General features: G+C 38.5%; 1 long non-coding RNA gene across 3 annotated transcripts; it reads left to right on the forward strand.

Moving 5' to 3' along the window:
- Positions 1-950: 950 nt before the first annotated feature.
- On the forward strand, positions 951-19,374 carry LOC109039981 (uncharacterized). Of its 3 annotated transcripts, XR_011899385.1 has the most exons (5): positions 952-1,537; positions 2,055-2,501; positions 13,452-14,006; positions 15,760-16,012; positions 17,208-19,374. It is a non-coding gene; the product is annotated as an uncharacterized lncRNA (long non-coding RNA). The 3 variants fall into 3 exon arrangements; XR_011899383.1 differs by having other exon boundaries at positions 951-2,501; XR_011899384.1 differs by having other exon boundaries at positions 953-2,501; positions 17,371-19,374.
- The last annotated feature ends 603 nt before the right edge of the window (positions 19,375-19,977 follow it).

Raw genomic sequence — 19,977 nt, forward strand, 5'->3', positions numbered from 1 at the left:
AACAATTTCACTTTAAATTGGCATTAGGTACGCAAAAGAATAAAAAATCTGTTACAAAAGACCCGTTCTCTCAGATTTCTGAATTTACTTTTGAGGCTATGTTTATATTTTGAACCAATCGATATCGATACAATCTCAGCCGTTTGATGTATCGAATACGATCTATAGAAATACTCAACATTTCTGGCTGCATCAGCTGATCGCCGGAAACTCTCTCTGATATTGCGCGCGGAATTTAAGTGCAATGTCAAAAGAATATTTACCGGCCGGAAGTATTCGGCATTTCCGGTTACATCAGTTGATCGACGAACACTCTCTCATTGTGCGCAAAAGTTGTAGGAGCGTTGAAAGAGTATTTACCGGAAGTATTCAGCATTTCCGGTTACATCAGATGATCGCCGGAAACACTCTCTGATTGCGCCCAAAAGTATGCAACGTCAAGTGTATCATCACCGTAATATTTGAAAATAGTCACTTCGCTGTCCGATTTTCACCGCGCACAGGACATGGGATTGCGTTTCCGTTTTTTGTCGGCTTCCCCTCAACCAATGAAGGCGAAGCAGGATATCCGTCTATATTCTGTTCTGAATATCCCTTTTTAATTTTTTTCTTTTTAAAAAAAATAATAAATAAATAAATAAATAAATAAGTACGTAACAAAAAATTTACAAAAAAACTCAAAGTGTAGTATTGAAGAGGAATGACCCTTTCGTGAACCCTAAATCTAAGCTGAACGTATACGAATACTGCAAGAAATTGCATTCGATCGGTCAAACCGAATAGTCAATTTTGGCGTTTGCATAGTTTTCGCTGTAGTTCGGGGTCTGCGTGAATACACGCCTGAAATGTGCTTCAGGGCGCAATTAACCCGTTTTAGCCCAAAATTTAGAGTGAAGCCAGCTTTTCTATCCATCTTCCTTCGATGTTTCTCTCCTCCCGCTATAGCTTCACCTCATTCCACAAGGCTCAGTTACGTAAACGCTTGTCGACGGATCATAAAGCGACAAATTGCTCCAAGAAGCCCGATGATGTGATAAGATTCGAGGGAGGCCTAAGACACATTATCAGATCATGGTTTATGTTTCCTGTCAGGGCGGCTGCTGCGGCTTGGTAAATCGGGAAACCAATGCTTTTCAATGAGTCGCGGCTCGTCTCTCGGTGATGAGTTATTATAGAGCATTGCTCGGTCAGTTCGGTACCGCCCGAGGTTTTTTTTTGGCCCTAGGCGACCCCTAGGGCTCGAGGCTGCGCGTCGCTATCTTAATGGGCTCCAATCTGACCGACTCGTCGGCTCTTTCTCCTCTCCCCCCCCCCCGCCCGTCCCTTCCACTCTCCCTTTCTTTCTCTCTCGTTTTCAGCTCTCTGTGTCACTCCTGTTATCAACTTGAAAATCTGAATTCATCTTCGTTAGAGCCTCAAGTTTTTTTTCTCAGTTTCCGATCGCGATCGGCTCCGCGCGGAGTTACGACTCCGGCTTCTGGCTCAGTTCCACCGTGAAATCGTCTTCCGAATAAGAGTAGGTACGCTCGAGATCTAGGTAAATGTTGAATTCAGTTTCCTCAAATTGAAAAGTTTAAATTCGTGCTTGAAAAATTTGATTAAATTACATACCGAGCAAGAATATGCTAGTCGCTACATACGTACTCGCCACATAGGTACCGTAAAAATGTAAATGAATCCAAACCTTGCCTCAATTGAGAATGATAGGGAAATTGTCTTGAATGTTACCTCTTCTAAGCGAAACTTTCCCGCCTAAATTAAGTGTGGGTCCCACTTCATCTTCCACGGCAATAAATCGCCTTTAGCATTTTCCAAATGTCTGTACCTTCTTTAATTTGCCATTGGTTGAAAATTTTTCTATATTTTTTTTAAATCGTTTAAAAAATTAGAGTCTCCAAACTTAATTTTAAAACTTTTTAATCAGGAACGCGAGATGTTATGGAGCAATTTTTTTTTTTTAATTTTTTTTTTTTTTTTTTTTTATGAATAGGTATATCTATCTTCAATTTGGGGATTTTGAAAAAGTCTTTGGATGAGTTTAAACTTAATTTCAGTCGAATTAAAAAACGTAAACTCTGATTAAACTAGAAACATCACGTAAGATTCTCGGGTCCTCGTTGATTTTGGACAACTACGCTGAAAAAAGTTCAAGATCGTCTAAATTTTGGGTAAGGAACGCAATCTTTAAGGAGTGCATACCGTTTTTTCGAAGTTCCCTTTTTTCTCCCTCCTTCCCTCAAAATCTGAGTCGACTTATGATACCTAACGATTTCATAGTACCTCCCCGACATTCTTTTTCGAGTGCACGATTGAATATTACATATATTTGATCACGAATATTCGACTAAAATTGTGAGCACCGCGATACAAATTATTTTCGTGACAAGTGTGAATGGAAGGCTTAAACTCGTATATCTACTGCTTTCACTGCTCGTTTGAAAAAACTCCCATCTACCCTCAAATTTGTCAAAATTTCATCAGTGTTCCTCGGCAGCGCTTTTGTAAGTACAGACTCACTTACTTTTACTTTCAAGATTTAAAATTACAGATGCGGTTCCAGCAATTTGGCAACACCAGATTTCCTCCACTTAAACCTATGCTAAATAATCGATTCTTGTCAGAGCACTTGGCCTCTCCAAGAATCGATATATTTCCATAGGTTTAAATGGAGAAATGACAATGTTGCCAATTTGCTGGATCCGCCAACCTTTAAAAATAATTTCTTGCATGAGGCAATGCCGGATCGTAAACATAAACGGTTGCCAACTTTTTTTTAAATTAATTTTATTTTAAGTCTTCGACATTTATTTTGATTTTTCTTATCTACATTACCAAATTTTTCTCACGATTGCGTTCTTTGCATATGATTATTTGTATGTGTTAACGGGGGGAAGACCGGAGTTCAGTGGTCACTGATTTTTCATTAAAATTGTTTGGATACCTCTGAAGAGGTATATGTAAACGTCTTTTAGACATATTACACGATAAATTTGAAGGAACCTTGAAACACGCAAATTTGATGCACACAGTGCCTTCTGATTGCCTGAATTTGCACAAAGTTCCATTTAGCGTAAAATCATCGCTCCTCGGCGTAAGGGCGTATCTCGATTTCTGCATGAGCTCTAGAAAGCATGGATTTATATATTGTATGAAAAGGCTCACGTGGAAATGGAGATACGCCCTCGCGTCCGAGGAGCGACGACATAGTCTAAATAACAAGGAAAATTTTCAGGGATAATTATGTTATTTTTCAATTAATTTGTCCCATGTAATTGAAAACAAAGAAGTCCAAGCTGTTTACACAACTATTCTCGTTATTATAAAATTACCCCTCACCCTTCGGCTGCAGAGTGTCATTTGCTTTCTTTGAAAATCCTCACCTCAATGCAAAGAATAATTAGTTAAGTATATATCATCGGTGAAACAACCATACTACGTATCTCGGTTGGCGACATTGTAGACTACCTGTCATACTATATTCTATTCATGGAAAACTACTCAACGTCAGTTTTTGAAAACTTCCGTGATTTTTCTCTCTGTGCGAAGAAAATTCAGTGAAACCCCGAGGAATGAAATTGATTTGTTCTCTGCCAAAAAAAAATAACATAGGAGCGGAGATTTTTAATAACCGCAAACGAGATATGTGGTCTGCTAGTTTCAACATTTGGTATCCAATCATAGTTTATCAATTTACTTAAACGTAATTTTATGCGAATACAAAATAGTTCAGCCAACCCTTGGAGGAGATAGTCAGCACCCTCGTAGCACAGAGAGCAATTGTCAACATCATGCCAAAGTAAAACTACAGCCTCTGCGTTGGAGTGTTGTGCATGTTGCCTGTCTACTAATTGAAGGAGCAATTTTTATCGAGCTTTATTACGATGCAAAATTGAAATAAGTTGTGATATTTCATTTTATTGCTTGACTATTCTTCTGACACAGGGAACTCATTTTGTTGATCGTTCATACCTAATTGGACTGCATTTTGCAATTAGGAACTTCAATTTCTGGCTCACAAAGTTTATAAACAACATATGTACCATTCAATCCCTATGCACATACGTGTTTTTACGGACGAGTCAAAAGTTGTAAAGTTCCTAATGTCAAAATGCGATCCAATTAGCATTTATTGAATTTAATGTGAAAATATTGCAATTTTAATGCCTTAAAGTTGAATTATTAATTCAATATTTTCATTGCATCGTCCTTCTTGGGTATCTCAACGATCTGTATGTGTACCTATAAGGCTATAAACACTGATTGATTATTGATCTGCGAAGGGTCCGCATCAACAGGCCAAATAGTCCAGGCAAACAAGGAAAAGAGCCTGCAAAAATCCCGGGTAGCAATGTTTTCATCGATTCCTATGTAATTTTTAACGCTGAATCCGAATTTCAACTTTGCGCCATTAAATTCGGACCGGAAAGTTGCCAAATTTGGCAAAAATGGCTTAAAATCGGCCTTTTTTCCGGATTATGGCCTGTAACTTGCCAAAAATTGATCTGACGATAAAATTAGTTATTTTCAGAAATAAAGCTCGTTAAATTTCCTATAAAACAGTTCCTATATATTTTTTTTTGCTCAGAGCAAAATCAAGCGTGCTGGCGGGCTCCAAACTTTGAAAAATGAGCGAATATTTGGTTTTTTGCGGGTTATGGCCTGTGACTCGTCCAAAATTGATCTAACGACAATTTGGTTGTTTTAAAAAAACAGTTCGTTAAATTTCCCATAAAAAAGTTTCTATTCTCTTTTTTGCTCAAGGCAAAACTAAGCGCGCTGACGGGCACCGAACTTCGAAAAATGAACGAAAGTCGCGTTTTTTTGCGGTTTTTGCAAAAATCCCGGGTAGCAATGTTTTCATCGATTCCTATGTAATTTTTGACGCTGAATCCGAATTTCAACTTTGAGCCATTAAATTCGGACCGGAAAGTTGCCAAATTTGGCAAAAATGGCCTAAAATCGGCCTTTTTTCCGGATTATGGCCTGTAACTTGCCAAAAATTGATCTGACGATAAAATTAGTTATTTTCATAAATAAAGCTCTTTGAATTTCCTATAAAACAGTTTCTATACACTTTTTTGCTCAGGGCAAAATCAAGCGCGCTGGCGGGCTCCGAACTTTAAAAAATGAGCGAAAATTGTGTTTTTCGCGGTTTTTGCCCGATGTCTCCTGTTTTAATCGTCCGACGAGTAATTTCTGGACAAATTAAGTGCAGATGATAAAATTTACACTTACTGAAATGAATTGATGTAAATAATAAGGATAACCCAACACATTGCAGTATGCGCAATTTTCGCACATTTTACGAAGTTCGGAGCCCGCCAGCACGCTTGATTTTGTCCTGAGCAAAAAAACGTATAGAAACTGTTTTATAGGAAATTTAACGAGCTTTATTTCTGAAAATAACTAATTTTATCATCAGATCAATTTTTGGCAAGTTACAGGCCATAATCCGGAAAAAAGGCCGATTTTAGGCCATTTTTGCCAAATTTGGCAACTTTCCGGTCCGAATTTAATGGCGCAAAGTTGAAATTCGGATTCAGCGTCAAAAATTACATAGGAATCGATGAAAACATTGCTACCCGGGATTTTTGCAGGCTATAGCCCCTTTCATGGCTTATTTGCCTGGACTAAAAACCTAATCCACCTGCGCGATTGACGTCTCGTCGCCGCGTGCCCTGAAGTACCACGTCGCACAGTGGTGCGAGTTAATTGAACTGCATTTTGCCATTAGAAACTACAAACTCTGACTTATTTTAGAAACACCATGTGTGTCATTATTTTTTCTATGCAAATGGGTGCTTCTAAAGATGAGTCAAAATGTGTAGTTCCTCGTTGCAATATGCAGTGCAATGGGAGAGGTCGAACATGACGTGGAAACTTTAAAAGCTCACATGTTAATTATCGCGAAACGGAAATTACGAAGTTTCGAAGTGGTTTCATCAGCTATCCCGCAAAATTTTCTTAATTTTATTAACACACCTCTTTAAAAAAACAGTGGGATGGGGAAAATATCAAAATTTGCAGTTTTAGTAAGAAAATTTCCTGAAGAGTCTGCGGGCAGCCTACTTTTATTTAATTTTTATGATTCTAGCGGGCATAGAAATTGCAAATGTATTACTACCAAAAAAAATTTCATGCACATGGCAAATTAGGGTTTCAGGACATTTTGTCAACGATTTTTTGTCCGCGCACCTTCTCTGTCCAGTAGTTTACGCCCACACGTAAAATAAGCAACAGTGACTTGGTCCAAGCGTTATATTTTAGTCGGTATGTAAAATTATATTGACAATATGGAAATGAGAAATTGAGAGAGAAGGAGATGTTGTTATGGTTGCTCATTTTCTAAGTGAAATGTTATTACTTTCTCCTTTTGAATCATCTTGTTAAAATGTCGTTGGTTACGAAAGTATTACTTCATTTTGAAAACATTTATATTTTTAAAACGTGACAAATATTTTTAAAACCTTTTCCAAGCGACATTAATCTCAATGAGCCGCAGTTGTGCCGACAAAAACTGCAAAAATGAATAAAAGAGGGAAAAAAACCAAGAAGCACGCAATCTTCAGTTTTAACCCATTTGTACATCGATCTTTTAGAGTCAAATACGTCAAATTTTGAGCGCTTCGTTGCGCGTACACCTCGCTGCAGCACAATAAAAGCACAAAATGTAAAATAAAAAATTAAAGTGCTTTGGAAATCATTAAATTTGACACGGAACCACCAATATTTAAAAAACACACATTATATTATTATTCACCTTTGATAAATTGATATATATTTTTTCCTATCAATTTAAATGAGAATAATCAATGCAGATTGTGCTAACATTTCAAAATCATGAGTTAAAAAATGCTGGCTATGCGAGTATAAATATTAAAGTCGAACAGAGCGGAGCGGCGCGGCGTGCTGCCAGCGCGAGAGGCTCACTGGCGCCTACAAACCTAAGTGGATACTTCACGCATTGCACAACGTTTGAAGTATCCACTTAGGTTTGTAGGCGCCAATGCGCGTTCCGCGCTGGCCGCCCGCCCGCCGTGCGGCGGCGCCTGACAGAGGTGTTGCACAGTACCTATTATACGAAATTGAACGTATTAAGAATGACAGGCATCCTTTAAATGTAGGTACAGATCTTTCCTCGCAAAATAAATCAAGATACTTATCGTACACAGGAAAAATCTAAGAGCCTTTAGCTAAGGCAAATATAGAGGTTTATCCGGTTCAGGTATAACAAGGTGGGAATTTCTTGAAAGATAATTAAGTCCTGTTACACCAAAGAGGTGTAGAGAGTTTTAGTGAATTTTGGCTCATGGAATTGACGCTCTCCCATTTTTACCAAAACTCTCAACAATATATTATTCTCCGTTGGACCAAACGGACAAAACAAGAAAACCAGCAAACCCTCATCCTCATTCTTCCAAGATATTATATATTTTCATCCAAAAACGTCGTGAGCAATTGTCGTTTGTATTTACAAGTGGGCCAATTAACTTTGGGTCTCAAATGGCACGTGGACCAAAACTCCCGTGCCGAAAAAAAGCGTGGACGTAAATTACTGGAAAAAGCAGGTGCGCGGACAAAAAATCGTTGACGAAATGTCCTATAACCCAAATTAGAATTTTAAGAACATAGCTTTCTCTTGAAATCAGGTTTCTGAAACTCGGAATTTTTTAAAGGTCTTTAACTGACTGATGCGCATTATTAATTGTTAATCACCAGAAAGAATGTATAATAAAATTGAATTATGTGTAGAGACAAAATATTGAAAATCAAAAAGGGGGCTCGGAGGGCAAGGCGCATAAGTGCAGTTTTTGCTATTTCGAGAGATACGTGTTTGAAGTTTCAAAATTACATGGAGCCTTACGGCGGAAAAAAAGTTCAAACTGTCTTTTCAGTGCTTAAAAAGTAGATTTTGGGAGCAAATTTTCCACAGAGTATGCATTGAGACTAGTTTTATTTGAGATCATTGATGTCTCAATTTTTTTGAAAAACTGCACTTATGCGCCTTGTCCTCCAAGCCCCTCAAATGGACTTTGTTCGTAATTATTCGTAATTATTCTTTGAAATCTTCTTTGTGACGGGTACCTCTGTTGGTGTGGAATGTTTTGATTTTCATAAGGATACTTTAAGCAATCTGATCGTCAGTATAATGCTGGAATTTCTACTGGAGAGCGCGTCACATAGCGCACCACGGCTTCTTTGAGTTTGTCTTTTCCCTCTTAGTTGGCGAGTATATTTTGAATCGACAGCTAAGAGAGTTAGACGGATTCAACCGAAGCCTCATTCAACCATACTTCATCACGCATCTCATGTATATTCAAGAGCTGATTGAAGACCAGATGAAAACTTCAACTGATTATACTCATCAAGGATGCCGCGAAGGAGAGAATTTTCACTCATTTAGTAGATACTCACTGATACCGAATTTCTTACTGCAGGTAGCATTGCTCTATGAAATTGTGTATCCAAAATTCATAAACTTGAAACATAAGCCAGAAATTTAAAAAATTCCATAATTTAAATTGAAACATATTTGGTATTGTTCTGTACTCATACCTAAACCAAGATTTGCTTTGAATTTCATTTATTGCACCTATACTTACCTACTTTACTTTTTCCTATGATATTTCCAAAGATTCTTACTTAAATATTCGTTTCAGTCTGTGTTCCAAAATTGTCGCAATATCCTGTTATGTTACACGTGTATCCGATAAGACAGAAAACATCGTTTAGAAAATGAAGAAAACTTCTGGATATTTTTCAAAACTTTTGAATAGTGTTGAAGAAGCGACTGTCAAATGTGTTCCCTAACCCACTATTATTACCTACCTACACGTTAAGTTTTCTTGTGCCTCCGGCAATTTGCAAGCGGCTTGAGTGTTGGTTCGATAAATCGCAATGATGCACATCGGCAAAATGAAGGTTTCATTGATAATGAACGTTAAAAGCACGATCTCGGCACAGAGCGCCTTCATTTTCCGCGATACTCCACGCTTTGTCACGCTGTTGGTTTGGTTGCCCGTCTAATCCGGACCCAGCCGAGGTTACGGATCTTACTGCACGCTCTCCCGAGTGCGCCAGTTACTTCCATGTGTTTACGGAGAGGAAAGCGCCTACTCCGTTTAAATGAAAAATGACTATTGATCTATTCTATTTTTCCCCCTTTATTTTTTAATTTGACGCATTTCTATTCATCACCAATGTCTTGCACATTGCCGGCGATTGCTAATTACCTGCGAAACTTGTAATGTATATTGAAATCATGGGAGAGTGTATCACTTTTATGAACTTATTTGGGAGTTGCTATACTGTTTTCTTTGTCAGAGAACGGATTCTGACAGAGTCAAGCAAAATGGGACTTTCGGTTATATTGTGAAAAAATGAAATATCTGTACCACAGGTTTAAGAAATACACTATTTGTCATTTACCGCAAAGAATACCAGTGAGGATTAAAAAAAGGGATTTTTTTTTCATAACATTTCAAAACTTAAGGCCTCGTCTCCATGGGACGTTTCACGGGATTTGTCCCCAGTTCGGTTCGCTCGAATGAAACTTCTGGGCCTTTTGGTACTGTTATTAATATCAACTAAACTCAATATTTTTTCCAACTTCGCAAGTGAGATTTTTCCCTGGCACAACCTCCATGAAACGTCCGTGGAGACAAGGCCTAAGAAGGAGAAGTCGCAAAAGTGAAAAAAACGAAGACGCAATTTTAAGATAATATTCCAGGACGTTTGGTCTAGAAACCCCTTGATCCTTTTGACCGGCCCATGAGACGCCCTAGCACCATTAGGAATAGCCTAAAACGTCTAAAATGTGGGCGCGAAAGTGCGATCGTAGACCCTGGACTACTTTTAAGATTTATTTTAAGTTATGTCAGCTTTAGACATTGTATCATTTCTAACATTACTAATTTTTTCATGTGACAAAACCTAGTGTTCTTGAGGGCATCATGAGACGATTACTCTCGAAATAAAAACAAAAGACTAAAATATAAAAAAATGACCGAGCAGAAAATATAGCAGAACAGGTTTGAGTCGCATTATTTTTCTCTACTGAAAATTGTGCAAGCAGTCTATGTCCCATTTTGCCTGATTCCAGACCAATACGGTTTTTTGATCTAATTGACGTAGGCAGATCCAAGGGGAGGGGGGAGGGGGTGTGGGGGCTTACGCTCTCCCCCGTTCGCCTGAAAAAAAGAAGAAAGAAAAAAGGGAAGAAAGAAAGAGGGAAAGAACGGAGGAAAGAAGGAGGGAGGACGCTTATATTTGGTAATTATTCATAACGAAATTGACTTAATCCGCATGGGATGCTTTGAAATTTCGAAAATTTTCCGGGGGGTGCCCCCAGACCCGCCTCCCTCCGTGTAAAGTGTTTGGATCCGCCTATGAATATTAAAGAATTCTGGAGAAAAAATATGGACAAATCCGCAATTTGTATGATGGTTCAACGGAGATACACCACGTTTGTCTCTGCAATCGACTCATACGTATCTCTGCTTGATCCACTACCTTCCTGCCAACGAAATATGGACATCGAACGCGCAACCACACATCGAAGACATCGCATGCCTTTGGATTTGTCTTTTCCCGCTTTGCTGCCGCGTTTTTTGAAGCGACAGCAAAGTGAAAAAGGCCGACGCATTGGTATGCTTAAAATAGCGTCAAAACATCAACTTCCGCATCGGATATTTTCCGTCAATGTACGAGTTACTCCAAGATGTCCACGATCATACCTTAACTGTAGTCATAATATTTAGTTGATAGGCAATTTCCAATGTGAACACCCATTGAGTAGCTTAGATTGCAATGAACGGCAGTCGTTACATGGTAAAATTATTGCTATTGTGCTGGAGTGTTATGTATGTTGTCTAATCACTGATTGAAGGGGCTTATGTTATTGAAATTAATTGCAAAACGATTATGCTATTGCTTTAACTTTGCTTTATTGCTCTTTTAAAATCGAGATGTGCTTGCCGAAATCATGAACAAATAGTGCAATTTTATCGCAAAAATATTTCAATATTTTCGTTGCACTATGCTACTGGGGGCATTAATCATGTTTTATCATTAGGTATGTGTCTTTGTCTTGGCATGTAGAAAAAAAAGACGATGCTCAACTAATATTTTGAAAAACTTTGTTTTTTTATCATCCTGGTAGTTCGAATATAAATTCTTACAAGTATCGATATTTTGAAGAACTGTGTACAGTTTTTGTGATAAGCTTATAATTTTGTATAAATGACGTGTTTTACGTGGACTCAGAGCCGTCCCGCCGCGCCGTACCAATTAGAAAAACGGGCGCCTTCCTGGGGCGCAAAGCCCAAGGGGTCGCTCGGTTTTTTTTTTTTTTTTTTTTTTTTTTTTTTTTTTTGCGCACCTATTAATTTGGAAATGAAAACTAGTATACCTAATATGATGAGTGTAGGGGAAAATCATGATTTTCATCAGCAAACTCGCGAAGACATTCAATTTTTCTACTCAGATGGTACGAAAACGGATGGTTGAAAAGGGTTTTAAAAAAAAAATTATCCGGGAAAGGCCCTTCGGACCCCCCTTCGGCCTTGTAGATAATGTCCCTGTAGAGCCCGCATCCACAGTGGGGCACCGATGAGAGGACTTGCCTGTCCGCTAATTTCCTCGAGGGACGACCCTGTGTACATTCTTGACGTTGAGAGGACGCTCTTTTTTGTAATTTCGTTGACTTATTTGTTTTCATGAAAATGACGAAGGTAGGTGACACACGATTTGTGAAAAGGAGGCTCGTTATTCTTCTTAATCGAAAAATGTGCAGGACTGGACGACATTTTGCAACCTGGAACGAAACTATTCGCCCCAGTTTAGAAACAACGTATGTTCTATTAGTTTCCAGTGGCGTGGCGTGCTTTGCGATATATCGAATGATCTGCCATTTAAAACTATGGAAAAGGATCGATAAACAGGGTGTTCGCAGTGAACACCTTAAAAATTGATTCTTTACCATAGGTTTAAATTACATATCAATCGATACCTACATCGCAATTCACGCCACGCCACTGTTAGTTTCCTTATGCACATGAATGTTTTACGGATGAGCCTGCAGTAACTATAGTTCCTACTTAATGGCAAAATGTAATCCAACTGATCTTCAATCCCGATTAATCCTAATTTGTCAAGATTTGTCCCGAAATTTCTCGATATGCAGTTCAGATGATATGCGATTTATCGGTCATAGGCAATGAGTTACGTCCTTTTAATACAAGAGCGTTACTTAGGTTATCACCGAGGTGAGCGCGTAACCCATGACCTACTTGCAATAAAGATTACCGTTATAAGTTTATTTTGGCTTTAAAGCGCCACGTGCTACTCATATATAATTAGATAAAAACAAGAGTTTTCTGGACTTACTGAAAACTGTTCCTATGATTCAAAGAGTAGATCACTAAGGCACGACTTTTCTATGAGAAAACATTAAAACGGGACTTTCTTACATAATTTGTGCCTTTCATGTCTTTTTGAAGTATTCAAGTTTTTCTTTTACTCTCTCCAATGAAAATTTTGAGCGAGAGAAGAATAACTTATGTCCTTTTTACAGCAGGCGTGGCACTTATGCCATTTTCAAAACCAATCGTTCCCTGCACACTCTATGATTTGAAATATGTTTAATCGATGTGTGTATGTAGGTTATCGATTAAAAGATGCTCGGCAGACTAATTGTAAAAAGAAGATTATTAATTTCCAAGTCCTAAATCTATTGAAATCGATCAATAAATTAAAGATTGATCGATGTATAGATTTTTTTGCCGAGTTTTTTACTATTTTTACGATCTAGACATTGCAATCGTAATGTTCTCTCAAACTTGTCTGATTAGGGTTGTGATCACACATTATCAAGCTCTAAAGGGATTAAAATTCATCCTTGTGCGCATTGTTATAATTATTATTTCTAAGTTGGATTACAGAGGTGTGCTTGTGCGGCGGGTTTGATGACAGGGCATAAGCTGTAACAACCGTCACACAGCGGATCAAGTCAATTTGAGAGGTCGGGCATGAAATTTTTGACTAAAACTGCAAATTTTGATGTTTGGTTCGTCACGTTTCAACTTTTGAGGGATACCGCTAGAGGAAAATTCCACGAGGAAATCAATGGAATCACTTTTAAAACCTCGAAGCTTTGTATGAACGGAGTTATGAGCTTTTAAGTTTCCAAATTTTGTCTGACCTCTCCCAGTAATTCATCCACTGTGCTCCACTCAACCGTGAGACCGCGACGTTCGGGATTATGGAATACCTCTTCAATAGCGGGGGGTTGGGGGCCCCGGCTCCCCGAAAAATGTTTAAAAGAACCCTTTGAAATCCTACTTCTTTTATTTCAAGGATAAAATCTGATGAAACGTGTGGAAAAAAACTTCGCATTATCTCTTACTTCCATACTTATTTGGTGCTCTCAGCTTTCTTTTTTTGTTTTTTAGAGAATTCAGCTGATTTCAGATTTTCGGAGGGAGAAATCTGAACCCCGACGTAGAGAAGGAGGAGGAGTGTAGCAAAGCCAAGAGCAGCATAGCAGCAGCGACCATCGACACGTGTCATTACCAAATCGCCGGATTTTCGAATTGAACTGAAATGTTTTTACCGATGAAATATCTCAACAAAACCCATCTGTATAACCTATACAATAAAGTAGTGAAAATCCCGTGTCTGAAGCCACGGGTCTAGATGTTTTGCCATAAATTATAATTTTAATAATTGATCACCTCATTGATTGAGTAATTTACAGAAATATACCTACCGGGGCAATTGATCGGAATTGATTCGCTTGAAAATCAAAAACGAAATTGTGCTTTATATTATTTCTCGATCAAATCGACATCGACATCAATCGGTTCACTTTTATCTGTTTCGATCTATTCTCGTCGTTCTCAAGATTCTTTTCATTTTTCTTTCAATTGTAGAAGCAGATAGATCTTGTTGAGCTCTTACACTTGTAAAAATTCAACCCAGTCCGATGATCCGTTTAAAAGTCGCAGGTAGGTAAAAATATTTTGATCCCTTTGTACACCTAGCAAGGAGAGACCTACATCAACAAGTCCGCAACGTTGAGTTTGAACGTTCCACTTGTTAGAATGTGTAATCTCTGAAGAGATTAATTACATTGATTTGTCGCCAAGTCTAATGGGAAAATGGGACAACCTCCCAAGGAGCACTGATTGCAATGAGCTGCAAGTACACAGTAAGGTTATGGCTAATGCATCAGAGTGTTGTGTATGTTGCCTATCTACTAATTGAAGGGGCATCTGTAGTCGAAATCGATTAGTGAAATTGAAATAAGTTGCAATTTCTCTTTGCATTGCAAATTGCCTATCTCTCAGATACCATGAGCTCATCTTATTAATCGTTGAAAATCTGCCTTCATCGACTAAATAACGTTTCATGGGAATAAAATCGCAATTTTCTATCAAATGTTTCGTTGCACTGTGCTATACTTGGGCTCCTATAAAATTATGAATCAATCAACACTGAAAACAGAACAAATCATTCATCCACGATAATGAGCCCCTGAGTATCCTATAATAAAAAAGTCAACCTCACGACGGAGTCTTTTGGTGCTCTGTTAATTCATACGCAAACACATACGCTTATGAAGCCGCCGAATATAGAAACAAGTCCCCCCGAACCCCGCCCGACCCTCGCCCGCTCTCTTCATCATAGAGTGCGCGCACTGACTGTAATCTCCCTGCACAGTGCGGTGACTCAGCGTGACGTCAAACTAGGAATAAGCCAAAAATTCGGGAATCAAGAGTGCCCGCCGTGTTGCAGGCTATCTAGGAGAAACTTAATTTTTTATGTAAAAACCTGCAAATACTCGCGAGAAGTCGACAACAGTGCTTGCCGTGTTGCCTATTCACAAGAGCTTCCATCTTCGAGGGATTCGGCAGCACTCTTGTCTATACAGTCTATACACAGTGTTGCCACTCGAACAAGACCAACATTCGAGCCATCAAGAGACTTCTAAGTGACAGCGACGGGCAAAGTGCGAAACCACGTTTCTCCGCTTGTTTTATTCCTGCCTCCTGCCATACCTACCGTATTTTTTCCTCGGAAAAATAGTCTGCGTAATTTCTTGAAAACTTTCTTGAATTTTCATCAGTATAAGCAACATATTCTGCACAAATTTCAAGCCATGAAGTTGACTGGTTTCTCTTCGAAAAAATTAAATAGGAACCATGGGCGAAATTAGGAATTTTCTGTGAGAGGCACAGGGGATATAGAACTTGAGCTGGGAGGGGAGGGTCTGAGGGAACGTCCTTCAGCTGCAGAAGGGGGTCCGAGGGCCTCCCGCGAAGAATTTTTGAAAATTGGTACGTCTCGAAAGCAACAATCGCAAGGCAAATTAAATGTAATTAAATATTACGAGATGACAGACATTTTGCTGACTTGTTTTAAAAATATCAAATCTTAGGTACTGTGGGTTTTAGTTCATTCAAAACATAACACCATACTATTTTATAATCACTTTCTGCATTCCTTAAATAATTATACTCATAAACGTCTGACTCTAATTGAAATTTTCGAACTTTTTGGCCTTCTTTTCACCGCAAAATATTGTGAACCCAGCACTACATTACCAACTGCTACATACGGTTCGGGCCATATTTCTCAGTATTTTTTTCCACGCTTATGTGATTACTATACCACTACATATAATATTTTGAAGTTGTTCAATTGAAAATTTGTTTTTAACGGTTTTTTTATTTTTTATTTTGTGGGGCACAATTTCAGCAGTTGATGCCGTTTGGGAATCACGACTGTTGTTGACACTACAATCTAGCAATCAGTTGTGAAACAGCGTTGCAAAGTTTATACAAGGTACCTATTCCAGGCGTGGTGTGCTAAGTTTGGCTGCCGCCAAAGCAAGTTATCCGCGGCGGAAATACGCCGTTCGAAGATCCACACGCTGCCAAATTTCTTCTGACACACTATTACTTTTGCGGAAAGTTAAGGACATCTCTTGGAAAATTTCAGAATCATCAGTGTAAGTGTGTAGAAAATTCTCTGTAACTTTAAAAAAATAAGAGCTTTCAAGTTTTCCAGGAAATTCATGCTTAATCGAAGGAAATTTGGCAACGCTCGAGTTCTTATACGGCCTTCCTCCTTAACACTTGAGCATATGACATATCGATGGTTTTGGCAATAACGCGCCTTTATGCAACTATTCGTGCTCTATGAACATGCGTGTTGCGCACTAAAAATTGAAGGCGCTCCGTCATTCTAGCCGATGAAATAGCGCAGTGCTCGCCGCAACCACATGCTGTCACGACTCGGTATGTCGTTGTTGTTGTTTTATCCATTTATTGTATGGCGGTTGGATAAAATATAAGAATGTGTGAAACTCGCGCGAGATATCTTTTCCTGTTTTCTTACCTTTAGTTTACATTAGAAAATCTTATCTTGCCAAATATTCGTAACGGCCTGCCCTACGCTGCTTCGTGCTTTGCTTCGTGGAGAGGAGGGACCGGAGCGCCTTCCATTTTGCCGTACGCATCACGCATCACGCGTGTCCACAGAGTACGAATAGTTGTGTCAAAGCGATATTATCAACATCATTAGGTGCATTTGCTTTTTTGACTGAGATGTGAGCAGAAGATGCCTTGCACATGCACCATCGTATTCTATCTGAGTGTCATTCCGAAGGCTTAATTAAAAATGCTGACATAAGTATTTCGAAGCTGTTCGGTCGAACAACTTTAAATAATCTTTTCTTATGTTATGGGGCACAATGCCATCAGCTGATGTTACTGGGGGATTAAGATTGTTGTTATGTGTGTGTGTATTGTTGCGTGTTGCTGACACTACGATCTAGCGATCGGTGGTGATGAAGCTTTGCAAAGTTTAAATGCGAAATGTCTCAGACGACCCGTGTTTTTTTCCAGTTATATTAGGTTGGATAATGTTTCGGATAGGAAAGTTGAATGGGGAACGGACCCTTGAAAGACTTTCATGGTTTCGAAATTCTTTAGCCTCCCTTGGGGTCCACTCCCTACTTCTAGAAAAAAACCTGGCACCAGTTGATTTGAGACACCTTGTATTTAATTTGCAACGCTTTATCACGCCTGATCGCTTGATCGTGATGTTGGCTGTACTCTTCATTCCCGAGTAACATTAACTGATGAAATTAAGCCTCAGAAAATAAAAAATTAATAAATAACACAAAAATTGCAACATTGCAGCTGCAAGCAGGTGCAACGACTCGACATGGCGCTGTGCTGTGCCGTGAGCTTTGAGAGATGTATTTGCTGTGGGATCCGGATAAAAGTTGATAAAATAAATAACTCGCACAAGATAAACACGAAACGATGTTTCGCTGTTGTATCAAGTGTGGCAAATTGACAGTTTCCAGGATGGGATGTGCAGCCGTTGACGTCAGCCATGATATTATCGCTCACTCTGGAAACCAGATCACCACCAGGAGCCGTCTACATTTCACCCGAAAATTCAAAAGCTGCAATCTACGTCGAAATTAGAGGAAAAGTTATAATTCTCAGACAGCTTCCTGTTCGTCTAAACTTTGCATGCAGATTCCAAGACTTGATTAAAAATATATTGTCAAGAAAAAACAATTTGTTTGAATACGTAAATTCAAGTGTTATTTTTTTCATTTGCTCCCGAAAAAATGATCGTAATTTTGATGAGAAAAGAAACTTCATCAAAAGAGGACCTATGAGGACCCCCGAAAATTTTTAAAAATTTAGAGTTTCTTACAGGGCATTTTTAGTGTATTAGCAATTTTCGTCCCTCTGTTTACTAAAAATTTAAAGCAAAAAAGTCACTCTTGTAAGGCCTTTCGCTCTCTCCAGTTAGCGGTGATTCTCGCTACATTTTTAGTACATTTTAGTAGCCGCATTTGATCAATATTCAAATAATTATCACCTTAATAGTTCTGAGTAATAATAATCATGATACTGTCTAATTCGGTTGGTACTTTCTTGACCGGGTTTATTCTTCAAGTATTAAGCAATTTTTTGTCACCCCGATATTTTAAAATTTACGTCATTGGAGTGACAAGAAATTTCTGAATACTTAAAATATTTATAAATACTGACATCATACTGCCTACCTGTTCAAAAAGATCAAACAAACAGGTTCATTTGAATAAATCAATATAAGACAAAAATAGTGGCGTGGTGTGCTTTGCGTTCTTATTCGCAACGAACACCTTAGTAATCGATTCTTTACTATAGGTTTAAATGGCAGAAGAATTGATACATCGCAAAGCACGCCACGCCTCTGGACAAAAAGTAAAAAAGAAGTACTTAAAACTACGAATTCAAAAATAAAAATTTAATTTATGAAAGAAGACTTTCTCCAGATTGCAATTTTGCTGGTTTCAGGAAGTAGACATTTTTAGAATTGAATTTCAGAATAGTCAAATGGTGCAAAAATTAAGGTCAGTGAGGTAAACTAAAGTACTTAAATATTATATAAGTATGCTTGTTAAGCGTGACATAAAAATTAATATGTAAGATTGCTTCATGAATTTTTACTGATGAAGGAGATAGCTTGTCGTTCAACACGTAGCTTAGACAAATTATGTATCAAAAGAAAAAGAAACACGAAAAAAGATTCATTTTCTTGATTTTCCTTAAGTTGGCAGTTTAAGTAGGAGTGGTTTACTCTGGATTTTAGTTCACAAGTTGGGGATATTTTTCCTAAACGGCAAAATTTATTTAACTTCAACTGAATTTTTTAAGACGAAAGCTTACAGCTTTGTTAAATCAAAGCATTCAAAGCCTTCAGAGATATTACGTTTTTCAAATCGATTCACGCTCCTCGGTATGTTTGTTGCCTATGCAACAAATTTGAAGGGGAACCTCAAGTTGAGGATATCTGTCAATTGGTTTATGTATACCGTTCATTGGCTCAATCAAAATTTATGGAGCGCGATACATATATGTGTCCTCTCGGATGGGCGAATCGGCAACTATTCGCGCTCCTCGATGAGTTTGTTGCCTATGCGGTATAATTGAAGGCTAATTTTTAATGTGCTATGTCTATCAATAGGTTCAAAGCATGAATCCTCTCAGAACTTATCAGGAAGAATTGCACAGCCGTATGTTCCAATGGTAATATTTCACAATGGGGATGAAAGGAGCAGAGAGAATGGAGGGTCTGTACGCTCTATAAAGAAATTAAACAAAATCTAACTGAAATAATAATTACTCATTTGCCCTCTGACTTGATTGCGACAGTCATTATTCAACAAACAAGAGGACTGGAAAACTCACCTACACCCTATCTCCCAATCGTCCAATGAACATCATACCTACCCTAAATAAAAACGAGAGGGGGGTTGTCTTTGGTAGAATATATTATTTTTGAAGATGGGACTGTTATTAAGGGCTGTGAGGGAACAAGTTTTTTTTGATAGGAAGCCATTGTTATTTGTTTGAAGAATCTCATTTGATTCTTTAGGAGGAATTAACCATTCCTCAGGAGAGTTCTTATTTGGGGGGGGGGGGGGGATTTGCATTTTTCGAAGGAAGGTAGGTTTTGCAATGGGGTGGTGGAGAAGTTTATCTCGGGAAGAGAGAAACTTTTCTCAATTGCTTTTTTTTGGGGGGGGGGGGGAGAAGAGGGGGAGAAAGAAACAATACAGATTTTACCATCAGGGCCGGATTAAAGGGGCCGCGGCCCATGGCGGCAAATTTAGGGGGCGGCAAATTTTGCAATTTTTTTTAATGTAGGCATAAAGAAAAATCGGATTCAGAGAAAAAATTACAAACGGGAAAAGATTACAAAATCTCTCATTTCCTGATAGTGCATGTATCTCTAATTTTGTCGTCTTTCTGTGAAACAACAGACGACACCTTTTAATTAGTCGAGTTGAGACTAAGAGAGAAACCGAACATGAGAACTTGAGATGAAAAGGAGAAACCCGCGGTGCGGCGTACACATGTAACACATAATAGCGCCTACAAGACTGCATGAATACTTCACGCA

Source organism: Bemisia tabaci, chromosome 2 (genome assembly GCF_918797505.1).
Source record: "Bemisia tabaci chromosome 2, PGI_BMITA_v3".
In the NCBI taxonomy this organism is placed as follows: Eukaryota; Metazoa; Arthropoda; class Insecta; order Hemiptera; family Aleyrodidae; genus Bemisia; species Bemisia tabaci.